Below are 11,490 nucleotides of genomic sequence, written 5' to 3' on the forward strand. Positions count from 1 at the left end.
AGTCTGGCTCCAGCTCTTAATGAGGCTTGTTCGCTTCTTCAGGGCTGGAGCCAGAGCTGAAACTGCAGCGATGAAAAATAAATAAATAAATAAATCTAAGTGTTGGGTACTTTCAGCGCCACAAATTTTAGGTTTGACTTGAAAGCGCTTTTTGAAAGATAGAATAGTCGAATAGTCAGCTGGAAAGACATATAAGCAACTTCACAAGTTTAGTTATATAAAGGGGTGTAGAGTAGTTTGGTATTAATTCTGTGGACTGTAACTCCAAATTATTTGCGTATTAGTTATTTGCGAAAACTCACAGACTTTTCAGTTACAGGCTGACGTGTACAAAACAGCCAATCAAAAGCAATATATATCTCAATAGACACGTGATCAATATTGATAGGCAATACGTCCGATCGAATGTTTAATAATTTCACTGAACTCTGAGCCAGAATCGCACAGCATTCTGGGAGATGTAGGCAGAGGAAAAGGCTTTTGCTGCTCAACTTCTCAAGGTGGCATCATCTAACTGTAGCTCGCTCTTTGGTTACCTAGCAACAACCTGTTGAGTAAGTTGCGCAGCAGCAGTATAAGGTTTCACCACCGTGCCTTATAACTGCTTAAAAATAAAAACAGCAGCACAGAGTGAAAACTGTGATTAAAAAAAGTAAAGGTTACGTCACTAGTTTGGAGGCATTTAAGTATCTCAGGGTTTCCCCCAGTGTATTATTAAGCCTGGTGGGCCACCAGGCTTTACTTGAGCCCCCGCCAGGCTAAGCATTGTTTATTTATTTTAGTGGGGGGGGTGGGGGGGGGGTTATGTATGCATTTGTTTTTTATACATTTATATCTGAAGTTTGTCATTTGTTTTTAGCTTAGTTTTGACATTGCTGAAATTGATAGTGTGGTATTGTATTTTGCCATGCTTTTTCGTAATGTTTGCAAGTTGCTATAACTGTTGAAGCGGTTGATTTGAATTTTGTGTTTAATTTTGTTTTGTCTTTTTGCAATGTCTGTAAACGACGATTTAACTGTAACGTTTGGTGTGGACCCCAGGAAGAATTGAGGATCCTTAAATACACAAATATCGGTATTTGTAATGAAAAAAGTGGATGGGTGCATCCCTACAAATCAACAGTGATGTTTCTTCAATAAAACAGTGCAGGCTTTACTAGGTGGACATTGTCATGGATGCAGTTGTTGTTGTTCACTTACAGTTTGTACTCATTAAAACAATGTTCCAAGCCTGGACAATAAAACTATTTCAATAATTTATCAATAAAACAGGTAAATCCCAGTGGATTGAGAATAAAAGCCTTGTTTACCATTTTTACATATGAATGCATCATAAATCTCAAAGTGTTTGTTAAAGACTCTCTGTGTATAATGTAATTTACAGTCTGGATTGGTCAGGAAGAGTTATTTTGATTAGAAGGTGGAGAGAATTAAATATGGTTGAGGTGACTTAAACGGTCAAATTCTTGTTTGGTTTAGTTTTGATTGGAAGCTACAAATCAGATAAAAGCCGATTATGTACATCAGGACTGGAACATGAACAGCAATAATAGAACGAATATTACAGCTCGACAACACCATAGATACAAGATGCCCTGGGGGTTTTAGTTGGAAACAAGTCCACACAGAGAAATAAAGGAATAAATTAATGCTTAAAGAGACTGATGTTTTTTATCCACTTTATACCATCTACAAGTGGGGAAGGAAAAAATAATGTTTTCCATACAAGATTAATTCTTTGAAATGTGGCCCAATGATAGCAAATGAAAGAATAATATAATGAAAAGTTTACAATAAAACTGAGAACTTTGGTTACTATCATAAACACTGTGTGACCAACATTTTTCCAGACCAGAGAAAAATTTGGGCAAATGTGAACCAGTTTAACCAAGCCCTATAAAATTCATTATTATTATTATTTTTTTTTTTTTAGATGCGGTTTTCATTTAAATGTCAAATTTGCTCTTAATTCATGATTTAGAATCTGTCCACAAAACAGATTATACTGAGGAGAGAACAAAATGAAATGAAACTGATTTTATTGGGCTCCAGATACACAGTTGATTTAAAAGGTGTTTGCATAAAAGCACTGCCAAAATAATTTTACTAGTACATCTGCACAATAATGAAAGACAGAGGAGGACCACTCCGGACAATGATTCTAACACTAACGTAAACATCGGTTATGGCAGTCATGAGGGCTTTAGGAGCCCAGATGCAACAATAATCACTTAGCATCTGGGTCAGAAAAAAGAGCAGATGTAGAAAGTAAAGTCTATATAAAAAGGAAACTGTCCCCAAAACCAAACTGGCTGTGATCCCACTGGCAGGAACAACTACCACCAGGCATTTTCTGAAAAAAATGGAAGTGAGAGAGGCCGCAGTCCCACTCTTCTTTAGAGGACGGTTTTAATCCATCCACAAAGAGGGTTTTAGAGAATAAGCAGTCTTGTTTAATGTCCTGTAACAGTATCTAAGTGAATTTTAAGTCCAAACTTTGACTAGGCCACTCCAAACCCTTCCTTTTTGGTGCCATTAAGAGGTGAACTTGAGTGGATTGGATCATTGCCCTGGTGCATGAATAAAGCTTAAGATAATGAGAAAAAAGACAACAATTCTCGTTTATGCTTTAGAGATCATGGTTTTATTAATAAAGGCTAAAGCATTGAGGTCCCAGACCATAACACCGCCACCACCATTTTTCCCACTGTGCGTATGCTGCTCCTTTTCTGGCATTCTAGTTTTATTCAAGAAAAACTAACACAAAAATGTTTCATTCTTGTCTCAGAAGCTGACAGAATATTTTCCAAAAAGGTCTCGGAGGCCTCAAGATGTTTATTGGAGACGTGTTTTTCTTTGGCCTTTGAACGTTTCAACATATTTCGTCTACACTTTGACCAATAATTTACTTTCAAAACAAATAAATTATCGGTCAAGTCACAGGTTTCGCACAGAAGTCCAGTTATTATCGAAGTTAGCTTAACGTTAGCATCACATTATAGTGAAGTCAAATGATTAAAGGGATCGACTTGATATTAAAGATTAATTTTAGCCACAAGATGACAAAAATTCATTTTAAAAAGGTCAACGTAGGTACCTAATCTCTTTACTACATCTAATCTAAAGCTCATGACTTAAGACAACAGATTGAGTCGACAGTTATACAATTATTTGTAATATTCCAGCAATTATTTGCTTTATGCACGATATGCCCTAAGTCACTGATTAGTGTTCTGGCTTCTGATCCTCATAGTGCCATCAGCTGAAAAGCTTTAGTTATGAAACTAATCCAAAGAATAGTTTGTGGTGAGAAACTGCTGGAGATCAATATTTACCAAGCATTTCAGATATTTTGTTTTTAGTGCCGTCACAAGAGTAATCACGTGTCAGACTACTACACTTTTTTTTTGGTGTCGTTTGTTAGAAAACAATTTTTCCGTCTTTGGTTTTTCTGTTCATTTCTTTCAGCGCGGGAATAACGGGAAAAACAAAGGTCAGTGCCTCCAAAGTACAACGAACAGCTCTCTCACAAACAGAGTAACTGTTAAATCTGTTCGCCTTATCTATTTGTACCAAACAAACTCGCCACTCAGCATATTGCGCAAATGAAACTATTTGGAAAAAAAAAAAAAAAAAGAAATAACACTATCTAAGAATGTGTGCACACACAAGAGCGAGATTACTCACTTTATTTGCAAGATATGGAGCCAAACTGGTGGCTGTCATCTTGAAAAGGTCAGAGGTGGCCTGGTTACTTAATCAGGGGAAAGAGTGAAGGCCGTGTGGCGATTAAATGCAGTTTTAAACCTGAAGAAACATGCGCGGGTTACGATTGCGGATACAGTGACGTGCACCGTTTTTGCGCGTCTAGAACGCTTTTCGGGTTACGTTATATCCACAAAATGTAATGGATTTTAGTTGAATTTTGACGTGACTGACCGACACAAAGTAGCAGGTGACTGAAGTAGAAGGAAAAATGACGCCTGATTTTCAAATAACTTGGACAATTTACCTCGGTGATGCTGAGAATATTGGTAAATATCGCGATTAGTGTTTGTGTTTGACATCGCTTTGACGATTTAGTTGAGATGTACTGTACAGCCTTAGTGGGGATGTATTTTTTCAGCAAGTACAAGGAAAGTGGTGAGAGGGCAGATGGGTGTATCTAAACGCAGTATAGACAATAAAACCTGGAAGAGGCAAAGGTTCACTTTCCATGAACCTGAACATACAGCCGGAGTTACAACGCAGTGGATTAGATCAAACCCAGACTCAAATCTAATCCAAAATTTGTGATAAGATCTGAAAATTCACCTTCACAGAGACTCTCCACTCTGACTGAGCTGGAGGTATTTTTGAGTGGGATAGTGGTCAAACATTTTTAAGCTGGTCCAAACACCCCCCCAGAAAACTGCCTCGACACAGTATGGCTACACAACTGTAAATAATATTTTGTTATCGCAAGAAGAAGAGCTGCCAGAACCGCAGCAAATGTTGGCTAATTATTTAAGTGCCAAGCATCCAGGCTGTCTGTGATTGCAATGCATTTGGTGACATTCATTATGTGTTTATTCTAAGTGATGTCATTATCGCGTATTGCTTGTTTCCCCCAATATCGTTTAGCCCCTACTGTACAAGCAAGATACATCATTCGCAATTTTTAAGTGCACGTTTTGAGTCAACTTCACAGTTACGCACTACTTTGTGTCGGTTTAACATATAAAATCCCAATAAAATATTAGAAAAGTTGATCTTTAAACTGTAACAAAATGTGAAAAAGATAAAGCAGTATGGCTACTCTTGCAAGGTGCTGTACAGGTCATGACAGCATTAGCGGTGTCCAGCAGTGAGAGCATAATTTGTGTTTTACAACCTCTCCTTATCCAACAGGCTCTAATCTCACATTAGTGTCCCTACAGGCCAAGAAGGAGTGACAAGCAGTCCTTTTTAAACTCATCCATATATAGTAATTATCTTTGTGTGCGCCTGTCTGACACTTTAGGTCCTCTAAACACACATAGTTTAAATAACTAAAATTACCTAGAAACATATAGCCCCAAACCAGCCGGCTAAACACCTCCAGCAGCTAAAAACAAACCAGCCTGCCAACTGGTCATTCACAAACCAAGTGCAGCCTTTGTTTTCCTGTTGCACTCTTCATTCAGCAACAAGGAAATGCTAGCTCTTCATTCCAGTTCTCTAAACACCCGGAAATCCAGCGCACACTGCTCGGTGTGCTCTCAGTTCACCTCGGCACCCGGAAACGGGCAGAGTCTCCCACAGTCCAGCGGGGTTAATCATTCAATAACCGGGCTCAATCCACCGCATTCCGGGCACAGACAGGGGTGTGACAATCCCAACCTGCGGCTAACAACAGATAGTGTTTGGTGCCTCCACACACAGGCCACCCCGGCACACACACCAACCAAACAGAAACCGTAGATGCAGGCTGAAAAAGCTTCACCCTTTCCAGGGTTTCTTTTCGTGCACTGGCCTTCGCTCACGTCGGTTATCCGTGAGTTACGGAGGGTTCACTGCCCGTGTCTACCAACAATAACACGGCCTCCCGTTACAAGCTCCAACCGGTTGCAAACACGGGCTTCTAGCAATGATTTTAACAGCCTCGGTAGCCTCACGGCTTCATAATTCTGTTATAGATAAACACCCGAGGGGTTTTACGTGTCTGGCGACCCAGTTGTCTGGGTAGATAAAGCTGATGCGGATGCTAACAAAGGCCCGAAAACTGTCTGGAGCGGAAGACCGACACAAGGGGAGGAAGGAGCCAGGCAGCAGAAAGGTGCACTGCCGCTCCAGCTTCACAAAACCCTCTTATTTCACCACTTCCTGGCCCACTAAAGCTGCAATATCTGCATCGGGGCGTCGATAACTAAAGTCTGGAGAAACAGTGGAGATAGTCAAGGCGATACCTACCGGCGGAGAGGGTGGATGGTCGCGGATTTCGGCCCCAGTTTCTCTCTGACACCCCGGGCTTTCACTCCGACAACATGGCGGCTCGACGGAGGAGCAGGCAGCAGCGCCGCATGACGGGAAGGGATGAGAGGGAGCGTACGGTTCATTGCGTCTGTATGGCAAGCCATAGCAATATCTAATCAAACCGAACTTATAAAAATGGTACTTTAGATATAAATGATACTTTTGTGGGTTAAAGTGCATGACTAATATCCTCAACAAATGGAAAAAAAAAATTAAACATTAGCACCAGTGAATGAAAAAATATCACATTAAACTATCATTCAAACTGCGTTCTGGATTAAAAAGGTGTATTTTGAACAGCACATGCTGGAAGGACAGAAGTTGTAATTTTTAGTTTAAAAAGGATAAGAGCACATTGAAGAAAAATATCATTTAATAAATAAATTCCAAAATACATCACCTGCTCAAATGTTTTGGCACTTAAGAGCAAATAGTTTTACAAGCAAACAGAGACAAAACAATCTCAAATTGTTCACAGATTCAGAAAAGCACATTCTGACACATTGAACCAAGTGACTTTGGTATTTAATATTTTAAAAATATGAATCTATTCATTTGTTCAAGTTTTTATTCTGTTATAAATTTTGAGTCTTGCCTGAGCAAGAGGCTTCATTAAACTCCTGTTACAACTTTTGGGTTTGACATGCCACTCAATGGCATCTACAATTTGGAGATACTATCAACCTAACCTATATGTTCTATGTGGCAATTAACCTGATCCACAGAGAATATCATGGTACCGAGAAGTAAAATGTTTTTAGTTTCTAAATTTAGCAATCAAATACAGCAGTCCCCTGAAGTTGGAATTGGCACAAAGAAAGTCGGTGACTTCAATTTCTGCTTCAAAAGAGCTGGCACATATTAAATTTTGTGAGAGTTTGATAAAAAAATAGTTTTACAAAAAAGCTATTTACAATCCATGATATCACTGAAGATATTTCTAAATATAGTTTTTCTTCCTATTATGGTATCTGATGTCTGACATTTTTATTTAACCTGTTATAAATGCATACAAGATAGTTACAATCAAATGTTCAGTTATTCAAAGTTGAAGTATAGACATTTCAAACTAAACTGCTGTAGAATAATTATATTACTAATTTGTTTGGTTTTGTTTTTGCTTAATATTACCCCACACACAGCTGTCAAGCAGATTGGTAAAGAATAATGCCATTTCTTTTTCTCTGTCATATGGCTGACAAAGCGTGAGGACAACAGAAAACTGTTTCTTATGTCACTATTAGTAAGAATGATGAACCTCTGAAAGTCTCACAGTGGTTGGCAAACAAATTAGAGACATTACTGCCCCTGGTGGAAATATTATTAGGACTAAATTACAGCAAAGTGCCGGGAAAAAACGATTACCTTACTATTTGATGGCCGTATTAAATGATCAAGTGTGTTAATAGTTATCTTTTTGAATGTGGGAACATCTATTATAGTTCAGTTTCGAACATTTAAAATCATCTTAACGATGTCTGGATTGTTCTTCATTTTGCATATATATATATATATATATATATATATATATATATATATATATATATATATATATATATATATATATATATTGTTTATCCAGTTACAATGCCAGATTTATGGCAGATATCTAAAATGTTTCTTCTTCTGCTTCAGCTATCCATGCTTTCCAGACAGACATATCGCGTTTACGTAATTTTTTTTTACTAATTGCTATTTGATGAGGGTGAAAAAGTGCTTTCTTATACTGTCAGTATGAACCCCATTCTGATTATAGAATACTCACCCAAGCAATAATTTAAGTTTATCAAAAGGAAATATAATTTCAGAAATAATTCTTTAGTCTATCATTATTATCTATTTCCTTATGTGTTTAAAACAATAATCCACTAAGTCTTTGTGGTGGATTCCCCAACCTGGTGCATTACTGCCCCCTTTTGGTAGAGTTTATGCATAGAGTCACTGCTATGCATTGGGAGAAAATCAAGTATTGCCGCTGAAAACAATAATTAAAAGGCAAATTTGATTTATTTACATTTTTGCACATTTATTTAAAAATTTCTAACAGTAATGTAAATTCCTTAATCAAATATTTTGTCATGATACACATATTCAGAATTAAGTAAATGGAATATTAAATGTTGTTCATTTAGATATGTATAAAAAACCATGCGACTGAGTAATGAAAAGTGGTTTATTAAAATCAAAAATGTAAATTTCTCCTGCTGGTGATTCTGTTTTAGATATCTGAAATAACAATAAGGTACTTCACAGAACGTGTTGGCAAATCAATTGTCCTATGACAAACATGTAAATTATCTCCGATGTAAAATTTTCCTGAAATTTTTATTTTGTCCAGGAAAAGATTAATATTGGCAAAATAATGTCTTCCCATTTATATGATGAATTAGCTTGCCATAGCCTCCAACAGAGTTTAGAGGGAGGGTTCACATCGCACCGGTCCCTTTGTTAAGCGCCAGTGTCTTGTCTGCTGGTATTGTTCGCAGTATTTGTTGAGGTTTTGTTTTTTAACCCCATTCACAAAGCTGGTCGTGCTAAAGATTTGCTGTACTCGCTGTTGCCTCAGTAAAATAAACATCCCAGAAAATTAAATAAACACTAATTAATGAGATAAAATACCGTAGCAAATAATATAAGATTTGGCATCGATGTCAGAGAATTATCAATTAAAATTATGTAAAGAATGTTGGTATTAATTCCTCAGTTTGTTGGGTGGTGATCAGTGGTGATAGAAAGACGTCTAGTTGTGGTGGACGCACAAAGCAACCGGGTCTCCACGGTAACGGGGTGCGTGCAGCCATGGCAGCGGCGCGCTGCACCGCACGGCCATCCAGTGCGTATAGCTTCAGGACGCTCCGCTACATCTCAGGAATGTGAAGGGACGGCGTGGAAAAGAGAGGGGGTGTTACCAGGAGAATAAATAAATAATTAAATAAAGAGACCCCCAGCGGGCATTTGGGAATGTGCCAGTGTCCACCCAGAGACACACACACACACACACACACACACACACACACACACACACACACACACACACACACACACACACACACACACACACACACACACACACACACACACACACACACATAGAGGTAGAGAGAGAGAAAGAGAGAGAGAGTGCTGACAGTGTGTGGATGATGTAATGCGGATGCAAAACATTCCCGTTAATTGGGTTACCTTTAGAGAAATATGGGCACTTTTGGGACATTGACTACAGGCTGCTTGTTAGCTTTACTCCATGGATAAACATAGTCAAAACGAGAGTAATGACTCATATAAATAGCATGGAAACAGAAGATTACACATAATTTACCCTGGTGGGAGATAAATAAGTAAACAGTTCAGACTAACTCGTGGTGGAAAGAATTGCATACCAGATTACATTTATGTAATTACAGAGTAAAATGTAAGGCCAGATTTATTATCTACGAGCCTTATGCTTGTGCAGGTCAGGACATAAACATAGAGAGGAGCGGGTAAGAGGGGCAGCTTCCATAATTTATACAGATAAGATTAGAGATTTTTTTTTTTTTGATTCAGGATTATTTTTCCTTTGTTTATATTTGTAATGCATGCATTTGTAGTGTCACATCCACCTAGCCATTTAAAATTTCCTTTTTTATATTAATTAATTTATTTTCCTGTATTTTATCAGGAAAAAAAACTCAGATTAACATTTTTTGGGAGGGAGGTCTGGCAAAAAGCCACGTTGAGACAGACATGAAACAACTGAAATCAGGATAAAATGTGTAGATTCATCTGAAAAGACATTTACAGCTTTTGCAAGGTAGACCAAACTTTTTTTTTTATTTTATTTTATTTTTTTACAGTTATGTTTCACGAGAGTAATCCATCAGACAATATATTTTAGGATATATAAATTTTTTATGTTTGTATAGTCTTTCTGTGAGGTCAGTGAAGGAACACAACTGCTGTGCAGCAGGATGAAACTAGATTGTGTCAGTGATGGTAAAAAAAACAAAATTACATTATGAAAAAAGTATTTTCTAATTTGTAGTGCTTAATAATATTAAAGTAATACCGATTTTAACATACTAGGACACCAGAAAGGATTGAACCGCTGATTTTAAGTGAAAAAAAATTCTCGAGTGTACAGTCATGACCAAAAGTTTTGAGAATGATTCAAATGTTAATATTTACAAAGTCTACTGCTTCAGTTTTTATAATGGCAATTTGCATATACTTCAGAATGTTATAAAGAGTGATCAGCTTAACAGCGATTAATTGCAAAGTCAATATTTGCCTAGAAAATTAACTTTATCCCCCAAAACACATTTCAACTTCATTGCAGCCTTGCCTTAAAAGGACCAGCTAACATGTTTCAGTGATTGCTCCATTAACACAGGTGTGGGTGTTGATGAGGACAGGGTTGGAGATCAATCTGTCATGATTAAGTAAGAATGACACCACTGGACACTTTAAAAAGAGGCTGGTGCTTGGCATCATTGTTTCTCTTCTATGAACCATGGTTATCTCTAAAGAAACACGTGCAGTCATCATTGCACTGCACAAAAATGGCCTAACAGGGAAAAGTATCGCAGCTAGAAAGATTGCACCTCAGTCAACAATCATCAAGAACTTCAAGGAGAGAGATTCCATTGTTGCCAAAAAGGCTGCAGGGCGCCCAAGAAAGACCAGCAAGCGCTAGGACCGTCTCTTAAAAGTGTTTCAGCTGCAGGATCGGGCTACCAGCAGTGCAGCTTGCTCAGGAATGGCAGCAGGCAGGTGTAAGTGCATCTGCACAGACTGTGAGGCGGAGACTCTTGGAGCAAGGCCTGGTCTCAAGGAGGGCAGCAAAGATGCCACTTCTCTCCAGGAAAAACATCAGGGACAGACTGATATTCTGTAAAAGGTACAGAGAGTGGACTGCTGAGGACTGGGGTAAAGTCATTGTCTCTGATGAATCCCCTTTCCGATTGTTTGGGACATCTGGAAAACGGCTTGTTCGGAGAAGAAGAGGTGAGCGCTACCACCAGTCTTGTCTCATGCCAACTGTAAGGCATCCTGAAACCATTCATGTGTGGGGTTGCTTCTCAGCCAAGGGAGTCGGCTCTCTCACAGTCTTGCCTAAAAACACAGCCATGAATAAAGAATGGGACCAGAATGTCCTCCGAGAGCAACTTCTCCCAACCGTCCAAGAGCAGTTTGGTAATGAGCAATGCCTTTTCCATCATGATGGAGCACCTTGCCATAAAGCAAAGGTGATAACTATAACTCAGGGAACAAAACATAGAGATTTTGGGTCCATGGCTTGGAAACTCCCCAGATCTTAAGCCCATTGAAAACTTGTGGTCAATCATCAAGAGACGGGTGGACAAACAAAAACCTAGGAATTCTGACAAAATGCAAGCATTGATTGTGCAAGTATGGACTGCTATCAGTCAGGATTTGGTCCAGAAGTTGATTGAGAGCATGCCAGGTAGAATTGCAGAGGTCCTGAAGAAGAGGGGTCAACACTGCAAATATTGATTT

The 11,490-nt window shown here is 38.4% G+C and overlaps 1 protein-coding gene and 1 long non-coding RNA gene across 3 annotated transcripts in view; one reads left to right on the plus strand and one right to left on the minus strand.

Moving 5' to 3' along the window:
* pum1 (pumilio RNA-binding family member 1) overlaps positions 1–6,076 on the minus strand; it is a 29,739-nt gene extending 23,663 nt beyond the window's left edge. For both annotated transcript variants that reach the window (XM_017307597.2, XM_008421843.3), the window contains exon 1: positions 5,932–6,076. The gene's annotated coding sequence lies outside the window, so the exon portion shown is untranslated. The remainder of the gene's footprint in view (positions 1–5,931) is intronic.
* The window catches only part of LOC145553776 (uncharacterized), a 35,924-nt gene that overhangs the window by 801 nt on the left and 23,633 nt on the right, over positions 1–11,490 (plus strand). The gene's annotated exons all lie outside the window — the stretch shown is intronic.

This window comes from Poecilia reticulata, chromosome 11 (genome assembly GCF_904066995.2).
Source record: "Poecilia reticulata chromosome 11, P_reticulata-male-v2, whole genome shotgun sequence".
Classification (NCBI taxonomy): domain Eukaryota; kingdom Metazoa; phylum Chordata; class Actinopteri; order Cyprinodontiformes; family Poeciliidae; genus Poecilia; species Poecilia reticulata.